This window comes from Amblyomma maculatum, unplaced genomic scaffold (genome assembly GCF_055883805.1).
Source record: "Amblyomma maculatum isolate TAMU_Amacu unplaced genomic scaffold, ASM5588380v1 scaffold_61, whole genome shotgun sequence".
Taxonomy (NCBI): domain Eukaryota; kingdom Metazoa; phylum Arthropoda; class Arachnida; order Ixodida; family Ixodidae; genus Amblyomma; species Amblyomma maculatum.
The window spans coordinates 56,438-66,552 of NW_028146786.1; positions in this window are offsets into that span (position 1 = coordinate 56,438).

Here is a 10,115-nt window from a genome sequence, read left to right on the forward strand (position 1 = left end):
AGTCCACGAGAGCGCAGCCGCTGTTCGGAATATTGGATAGTTGCCTGGATCTCTACACCTACGGGTGAAGCAGGACAACTAAACCATCGAATGATTACGAGGTACCAACGCGTAGGAACTCTGACGCTGTCATTGCACACAAAAAGATTTCATTCCCAAAATGTTTCCGGGTAACATGGGCGGGTTTTCAATTGCATATCCTCGCACTAAATATACTGCTAACACCTAAAACTATCAAGGATTTCAGAAGTGGGAATGATATTCCTCTTTTCCGCAAAATAATTGTTTTGTTTAAATTCGAAACGGTGACCTTCAGAATAAATCTCTAGGATGATTTGACTGTAGGAGTAAGCGCCGCATCCACATGAATTCTCCTCAATGCCACTCCATCATGGGGAGTTAGAGAATCTAAGAGCTTGGATCTATACTTTAGACGTAACACCCGCGCTAAGGTACGGAGAAGTAATTTCCCAGGCACTATAGCGTGGTTCAACGCATGCAGCCGGTTTATCACTTTCCTCAGGCAGGATGCATCGTCTGCTTGTCTAAGATGGTGCGAAGCCAATTGAGCTCGCACAACTCGGAGAAGGCACGAAAATTCTTATAGCATGTGACACATATAGTCCACGATGTCTAGAGAACTTGCCATGCGCTTTGGAGCTCGTAGAGCTCGTGCAGAAGCTGTACATAAGTGCACACTGATCCGGACCAAGTACAGAGCCTCTCTGCTAATGTAGACAAAACGTCGCGAATCGCCCTGAGCTCTGCTAACGGAAAGGAATTGAATGCTGCCTCTTCACTATGTGAGCATTTGTGGCGTTCACAAGGAGAGGGGGAGAAATACTGCTCGTATGTAAAACATCGTAGTCTGTGCTTGCGACCCCGTAAGCTTAAAGCGCCTGTGGTGTTCTTTGCAGCAATGCTGGCCGACGCCAAATTTCACTTATTGCAAAGTGCGTGGGCAGCTCCGCTTCTGGTGAAAAAAAAAATAATAATAAAGATGGTAACTCTTTAGTTCCACGCTGACTACTGGCGTCGCAACACAGTGACCAAGAACGATGTCTATCCACTCCCGCGTATTTATGACATGCTTGAGCATCTACGACATGGGCTCATTACTTTCAATCAATCAAGGATATCAATTAACACCATGCGGAAACCAAAAATGAAATACCCGCACTAACTCTACATGGAAGAATATGGAGCATATCTTATACGCAGAAATATTAAGGAATTAAGGGTATATCTTTTAATTTAAGTAGCTGAAACCGTATGGAGAACTCATGCTACTCTCACAATAGCGTTTACTTGTCCGGCCCAAACATGTCGACGTGAAGTTTAGCCATGAGGCATTAAAACCAATGACATTAAGCCTTCTTGACGTGGTAAAATTTTATTTATAGAATAAATTACATACTCATTTTTCTAGTCGATCATAAACGCAGACATTCTCAACAACATGCTTTTAAACAAGCATTATATTTTAGTTTAAATATTCGAGATAACACTATTTTCGACCTCGTGAAATATTTAATGCTTATACGCGTGTCACACGTTCAAGGTATAGGGACGACATCTAACGTTTAAAAAAGCAAAATTGTTAATAACGCACTTGAAGCCTGCTTCGGAGCTGGTGAGAAGTAAAAGAGCAGCAGGAGAAAAATGTCTGTTTTTCTTCCGCTTTTTTGTCCCGAAGACCACCTATTCTTCAGTAACGGTCCGCTGTTTATAAATATAGGATAACATCACTGTTTCCAAGTTTTTATACCTCAATCTGATAACACGAAGTTTATGAAATTAAAACTGAAATCCAAACAAACGGAGCACTCACAGATATTACGGCGCATATAAGAGCGCAATTTTTTGCCTCTACCTTCTCTCATTATGCGTGAGATACGTATCAAAAGAGCCAGAAGTCACTCACACGAAGAAATGGATAGGGGCCTTTTTAGTATTAATCGTTTTGTGATAATAATGCAATCCTGAAGATAATTTATGACGTTTAAAGTGACGAAAAAAGTTGATTGGCGTAGTACCCAGAAATGTGGCGCAACCAATTCTACACTCAAGTGTAGAATTGGTGACTGTCATGCTTGGACGATGTTTGTGTTCTGCAGGGAAGAAACTGCTACTATCTATTTGACAAAAATGAGGATGATGAGAAGATGTACTTGGGTGTAGAAGAGGAGGAGTGGTGAAGAGGAAGTGTGTTGAAATGTATATAACAGTTGGCAGTGTGCGCCTGTGTTGCGTTTCTTCGCATGTGATTGTGTTTGTTGCGCCACATTTCTGGGTACTATGTAGCACCAACTTGCCCCTCAAGCTGTTATTTTGATTGAAGTACTACGCCTTACGTTAGATGCACATGGTGTTGTCACTGTGTTTCTTTCCTACTCTATTAACGCCGCTTCTTGTTCCTCACAAAATCCTACGACGACTGCTGGTAAAGACCAGGCTCGTAATTTATATCAAAGGAGACTTAATTCACCTGGATCATCATGCGAGTTTGCACGGTTTGCTCACACACGTCACCTGGGACGTCACACACTGGTTTATTGAAAGGAAACACAAACACAGGCAACGCTAAGACAATTTGCACCACGGAATCTGTATAGTAATCAATGCCTGTCCTAGTTCTCTGCCAATTACCACCTGGTAGAGGTACACTGGTGAGCTGGCCAAGACACCAGAAGCGCCATAGATACTTGGCCTAGGGACAGCCTGTCTTGCTGGAGTTCCAAGGCTCTTCTAAAGCTATATTCTCGCCACTGGAAGGTTCGCCGCGCTTGCTCAATTAGACATGTGTGGTCCCATTGCAGCTGAGATAAACTATACTACCCTACTCAACGAGATTTGATGAAATCTTAGAGTTCAAAACTGACGATTGAAAAGCCGTCCCTAACTCGGTGAGCTCTGGACGGGTATTTTGAATGCAGCAGATTCGAATCCAGTTGGGCGAATGTGGTTGTTTTTCTACTCATTTACAAATGATTATTTTGTTGAATGTATTATTTTTAACACCCCGATATACACACAAATTCACTATGCGTTCCTTCGTGTGTCTTCGCGCCACGGTAAGGCCGTCAAAGGAGATCTCGCAGGTTTCGCTGGCCCCGTGAAAGTCCTCATTCCCCTCGCAGTCCTCAGCAAGCTGCCGGAACGATTTTTTGCCTCCTCTTTCGAACTTGCCGCAGCAGCAAGTCAGTGGACATCGCTGGTTTACGGAGTCGACACTTGGTCTCACAGGCACCAGTCAAGCCAAATGTAATAGAGGTATGTAACTGTTTGTGAAATTCAGAACTGCGTCCTGTTTAGGCTACGTGTATATTTGTTTAGTGCGTAATATATATGAACTCTCTTCTTAACCATTTCTGGAGGATTTATGACTGATGAAGATATTCGGTAATATTTTATTGCAGCTTTTCGCAGGTCTTCTTTTGTAAACTAAGTCTATCAGTTACATTTTGAGGGGCCGTTATACATGCAAATAATAATCTTCAACTTGCACTAATACATAAACATGTGCGCTAGCGAAACGAATTAAGAAGCTATGCCTACCGTAATAATAAAATTTTGAGCTTCGTTCTTATCCTCAAGATAACAGAAATCATTCGCACCAAAGAGCATCATTCTGTCGTTTATATCGACATTACGAAGCCATCAGGACGCCAACAGCCTGAATATTACGTTAGTGAAGAAAAAATCAATTGTAGTGTTAAATGCGCTGCATTTCATTTAGGTCAAGAACTGTGACTTTAGAGCATATGTAATTTCTTACCGTTCCTTTTGGGATTACACAGGGATACTGAGATGTCGTTGGTGCCTCGTTGGATAGCCGTGGCGCTCTTCGCTCACAAGTTTTGGTGACTACACATCATAAAGTGCCGTTTTTAGATGTGTTTTGAATTTTTGCTTAACATTTTTGTCAGGTAATATATGAAGTAACGACTACAACGAGAGAACGAAAAGAAGCATAAAATAAAGCTTGAATGCTCTTATATGTGATCTTCAAGGAGTCTTAGGTGCACCTGGCCTCGGATCACATATACATGGAGTATTGAATATTTTAGTATGTGTACATGCTTTAACGGTCTCATAATTGTCTTACTGCTCGTATGAGGAAATGAACATGTGAAGGGTACTAAATTTGTACCACCGTAATTGCAGAGTAAAATACATAGAGCAATTTATATTTCAAACGAAAACGAATGATGCCATGGTTTCTAAACGTGAAATATCTAGCGGTTGATATTTTTCTTTTTGAAGGAGGGAAGCTTTTAGTTTGTACCTTCACTAACCCCTTGCGGTCACAGGTTCTTAATAGGTCTTGGTTTATTGATTAGAACATTTGCTAATAACTTACCCATAGAACAGATGAACATGACTAAAATACAATGGCGCATTTTGTGTAGTGTGCTGTCTGCTTTTCTTCACAGTTCTAAACGTACTTTAAGAAGCGCTTTATATATATTTCGTTTTAAAACAAGGACTTTATGTACTTCAAGGGCTGCTTTTTAGTAGGCAGTAATGTGTACAGTTCAAAAGGCAGCAGATGATGTAATAACGTTCTCTTACCCTTGCTAAAGAAGGAAAAAGGTTCCTTGAACTTCTGCTCAATTAAATAATGACGTCAAACAAAACGAGATGCACTATAAAGGTATTTCGTATACGATGACGTATTTAATTTTAGGCACTGAGAAATTCAAAGCGTACGTTAGTAGTATTTCGCACGAGGATGTTTTTTTCAAGCACCTTTAACGAGAGCAGGCCGGAAATGTCTTGCCTCTTCCTCAAAAAGTACCGCTGAACTTCTCGAGTAGGTCTCGTACGTTTCATTATTTCTTTTTATATTTAAATTTAGTTAACTTCCTCGCAACCCTACTCTTGAAATGCCTGAAATGCCTGGTTTAAGGTTTCAAAAAAAAAAAAAAAACCGGAAGTGCGTATTTTCACTTTCGGTGGTTAAAAATGATACGTGCACTCCGACAAATAGAAAAAGAATTATTTAAGTGAACGTTCCTGAGACAGAAAAATTGATATGTCAATGAAAATACTTGAAACTTCAAAAAATTTAAAACCATCCAAAATATATTCGTGGCCATGCAGCTATACAAAAGCAGGAAGTACAATAATGATAACTCATACTTCTAAATATCTACAGATATCAAAGTGAAGAAATGCTTAATATGGTGATCTTGAAATTAAGAGAACGGCATGTGAAAATATTTGTGGCGAAATAAAGAAACGACGAATCATATTTGGAGCTATCGGGGATAGCGCTTATAATTAATGTAACTTTTGGAGCTTGGGACTATATATGAAGGTGAAAACCAGCGGAAAGAGGACGCGTTAACAAGGAAGGAGTGCACAAAGACGACAAGGACTTTATAATATTAGGACTAAGCGCTTCAATTGGAAGAGTTGCTTCGGATGATGTTTCTAGTCTGCGCCCATCGGGATGGTGATAGCGCAGATTTTGTATGCCAAGTAACACCTTCAAACTCCTAACGCAAAAGGCGGCCCAATGGTTTTGCAAGCTTTCTAGTTTAATAGAGAAGTTTGATCAGTTTTCGGAAGAGGGAAACGTAGCAGAAATGACTTAATGCTAAAAGACCTGTAAAATGTGTTCATGAAGAAAATAAAGAGAGGCGGCACAACGTTTCCTGAACAGAACTCAGAGCAGCAATTATCTCACAGATGAAAACTATCTAAGTCCAATTACAGAAGTTTTGTTTGGAATTATCTAATAATTTCACTTTTGAAGCAGGAGGACATTTAGCAACTGCATTTCTCACAGTATACACACATTTTAGGTGGGTCCATCCTACGCAAGGTCTAGTGAAAGGGTTTGTAGAGGACCCACGGGAAAACTAGTGAAAATGCTTGATGAGGGCACTCAGGACTGGTTGGATTCTCTATTTAAGCAGCGCGCACAGGACGAGAACAGAACATGGAGGAACAAACAGGACCCAAAAGCACTTGTTTGCCTATTTGATCCTTCGTGCTTTGTCCTCGTCCTGCTACGTATTAGAAAAATATTTTTTAATTAAAATACAAAATACTGCAAGGTTTGTTTATAGAAACGCATCGAATTATTTTATCTCCGCTCATTACATATATTCCTTAGCTGTTTGCTATGTAACAGACCAACCAGCGTGCTGGGGGCGGGAAGCAGTGGGCCTCCTTATCTTGTCGAGCAAAGAAATGGTTATCAATCAATCAATCAATCAATCAATCAATCAATCAATCAATCAATCAATCAATCAATCAATCAATCAATCAATCAATCAATCAATCAATCAATCAATCAATCAATCAATCAATCAATCAACATAAATACTGATTCTTTCTTAACCATATTTATGGCACATCACGTGGAAGAATTAAATTATTTTGCAATTTGGAGGGCCGTAGTGATGCTTCGCGGACAGTGGTTTTCATCTGCCCCCTAGCGCGAAACAAGAAGTTTCAGTAAAGCTTTCCTGTCGTTGAAATTATTAGGCGACGGTGAAAATATTGTCAGTGTCGCTTGAAGCATTCGGTGGGCGGAGGTATTGAAAAATATTTGGGAACTGTTGATGAAAAACACTCGAGAGCAGTATGGAATCTACACTGCAGAAATGCAAAAGCCTAAGCGTTGCTGGTGAGCTCGGTACATTGTAAAGTTAGAGCGCAAAAAACAACCACGCACAGACGGATTAACGACACAGTACAAGGGCTCATGAGCATGAGCGCTTGTGCTGTGTCGTTAGTGCGTCCGTGTGTTGTTGTTTTTATTGCGAAAGCAATACTACTCTAGGTATCGAGCCATCAGCGTGGCGCGGCAGCACCCACGTGACGCTGTGACGTCACACCTCACATGACACTAGGGTGAGAGCTGGGCTACCAACTCAAGCGGTCGGCGTAGCGCGTGACGTCACACCCCACGTGACACAAAAGTGGTCAGCTTGGCGCGCTAGAGGCGCAGCTGGTGCTCACGTGATACGTGACGGCAGGCGCGTTCATACGGCTTGGTTAAAGCGAGGCTTTATATGTGGGCTGGCTGAGCTGCCAACTTGGGTCTCTCGTTTCACATGGGACGGTTATGTCAGAATCAGCCTGCTAGGACCCTGGCATTCACGTTACCCCTATAGGCCACTAAGGCATGTTTATACGGGTTGGTTAAAGCGGGGCTTTATATGTGGCTTATAGCCATACACGAAAGTTCTCGCTTTGCGCCATTTCGAAATGTCGCTAAGCAAATGCACTTTCGTGTATGGCTGTGTTATAAGCAAACGTATATGGGAGGACCTCTTCCCACGTATTATGTTTTACGTCGACGTAAATTGCTAGCATGTCCGCCATTGTCTTGTTCAGGTGTTCCGTGAGCCCATTCAACTGCTAATGGTAGGTAATAGGTTTGCGTTGAATCATGTTACTCATCTCAAACACGACGTACATGAGCGGCTCTGAACGCCGCGCCTCAATATGTTATTACGTAGGATGGTGCGCCATGCCATAAAACAACCTGGTATATAAAGGATTGCGCGATTTCCGATGACGTTCCACGCAGCACAGCCTTCATTTCTCTATACGCATCAAATAGTCTGTCGCTTCTATAATGAAGAAAGGGAGAAAGATGAGGAGGAAAGGCAGGATGTTAACCGGTAAAATAAACCGGTGTGCTACCTTGCACTGGGGGAAAGGGGTGAATGGATATAAAAGTTGTGGGTAAGAAAGCGATGGGTAAAGTTAGTACAGTCACATCACAGACATGTCAGTTCACATCACGTCACAGTAATATCACGTAACATAACAGCAAACTAATAGCCTTTCGATCAGGCCTGTGCTTTTCATAAAGCGGAACGGTGCCTTATGAGGCCTCCACCGCAGACGATCGCTGTGGCCAGGGACCTAGAATCTTAATACCAGTCACTGGGCGTCCACCTAGACGCTCCAGCGCACAGCATAGACACTGTCTCTCCTCACTGTATATGGGGCACTCACAAAGAATGTGGCCTATAGTCTAGTCGCACCCGCAGTTTGTACATGCAGGACTATTTGCCATACCTCTCACTAAAGGATAAGAGTTTGTTAATGCCACACCAACCCACAGGCGGCACAGCAAAATTTCTTCACGTCGGGGTAGGCCAGGTGGAAGCCGGAGATTTAGGTCAGGTTTCAGGAATTTTAAGTGGCAGTTCGCAAACTGGCCAAAATTCTACAAGGAGAGCGTGTGTTCCCGCGCAAGTGCGTGGAGCCTGCCCGCTGCGCCTGGCCTGGAAAAGGGGATCAACACACAATCGCTGTCTTGGTGGGCTGTTTGTGCGACCTCGTCCATCAGGAGGTTGCCCGCTATGCCGCTGCATACTGGAAGCCATTGGAAGATGATGTCATGTCCTCCATTTATGGCATAGTGATGAAATTTTCGTATTTCCGCGACGAGTTGGTGATGGGCTCCAGGGCGAAGAGCCGCTTTTAAGGCTTGCAGGGCTGCTTTTGAATCTGTGAAAATAGACCACCACTGAGGACTCTGCTGACTGATATGCCTGATTGCGACACAAAGAGCGGTTAGCTCTGTGGCTGTTGAATAATTCCGATGAATTGTCCTAACTTTTATTTCTGTAGTATTTGCGGGTATGACCATGGAGCCTGAAAAACTCACGGATTCACTGAAACGTCGGTGTAGACGTGCAAACGATTTGAATGGTGCCCATGAGAGTATTCAAGAGTGACGTGTTTTAGTTCTGTCGGCGATGATGTGCAATGTTGTATATGTCATGCTTTCTACATGCAATCGACGACCAGGCGCTCACACTGCACGCCGAGGAATTCGCTCAATACGCAGAAGCCCGTCAACTTGCCCGCCTGCACATGAGGCGGCAAAAGATAATGGATGCCCGCCGCTACAACCAACACCACCAACATGTTGAGTACCAGTCCGAGGACCATTTGAGGGTGTGGACTCCTGTCCTTCGTCCAAGATTGTCCGAGAAACTGCTAAGCCACTACATCGGGCCCTACAAATTTATACTCCGCATCTCAGAGGTGACAGAAGTACAGCTATCGCCAAAGAACTGGTGCTCTCAAACTATTCTTTGAAAGACTGGTATGCCACTCGCCAACCACGAGATAGTTAAAATCTTTTCCTCGACTTGAACTAGGTGTGCTTTGCTCTTTCTGCTTCATCGACTACTAAAAACAATTTAATGCCAATCTGGTTAGCTTTGAAGCTGATGCCTGTGAAGCAGAAATGGAAAGCAGATTAGCAGCACAATGCTGGAGCTTGTAAAGAGTCTAAGGACATTACATGACGCCTAGGAATGGAGGCGTTCAGAAACAAGTAATGTACTAAATATTTGCTGGATTCATCTGCGCGATTTGTACAATTATGGCGTTGAGACACAGCCTGTTTCAAGACATTTTGTGATCCTGATATTTTAGTGAACGGTCGAGTTTGCGGAAAGCAAGCACATAAATATATTCTGCAAAATATGGCGTTTAAGTTGCTTTCTATACAGTTCAGTAAAAAGTCGCTTTTTTATGATTATAAATACTTAATATCGCCGATTACCCATATATCGCAGTTTTTATGCTATCTGTCAATTTTCCACTGTGTTTTTTTATTAAAGAAAAAAAAAACTTCAATTTTTATTTCTTATACAACGGTGCCAATTATTTAAGAAGCACAGTTGGTAGTCAATAACAATTTTGTTGACTGTAATAATGTAAAACATATATATTTTTAGATGCCTAAGGATTTTATTGTTTGCACAACGAAAAAAAAAAAAAGTTGCGTTAGATTTCCAGACTGTTGTTTCTTCCAGAATTTTTGGTGTTGTAAATTTTGAAACGTCACTTTAAAGCATATTCAAAGCAGTTATTCCCGCGTTTGTACTACCTGCAATGGAACGAACACAAGATTAAAATTTCAACAAAAACACTCTCACTGGCAGGCTATGGTATTTTCTGTCTTAATTATATACAATGAAAATATGTTCCCGAGGTTACAGCGCTTGCTTTGTCAACACCGCGTGGTTTTATCCTTCCTGGTGTTCTAAGTTACCGTAAGTGGCATTGCGGAAAGCTGGAAGGGTGCTGCGCTGACTGCTTCTTTCAAATACTTCAAAACCTCA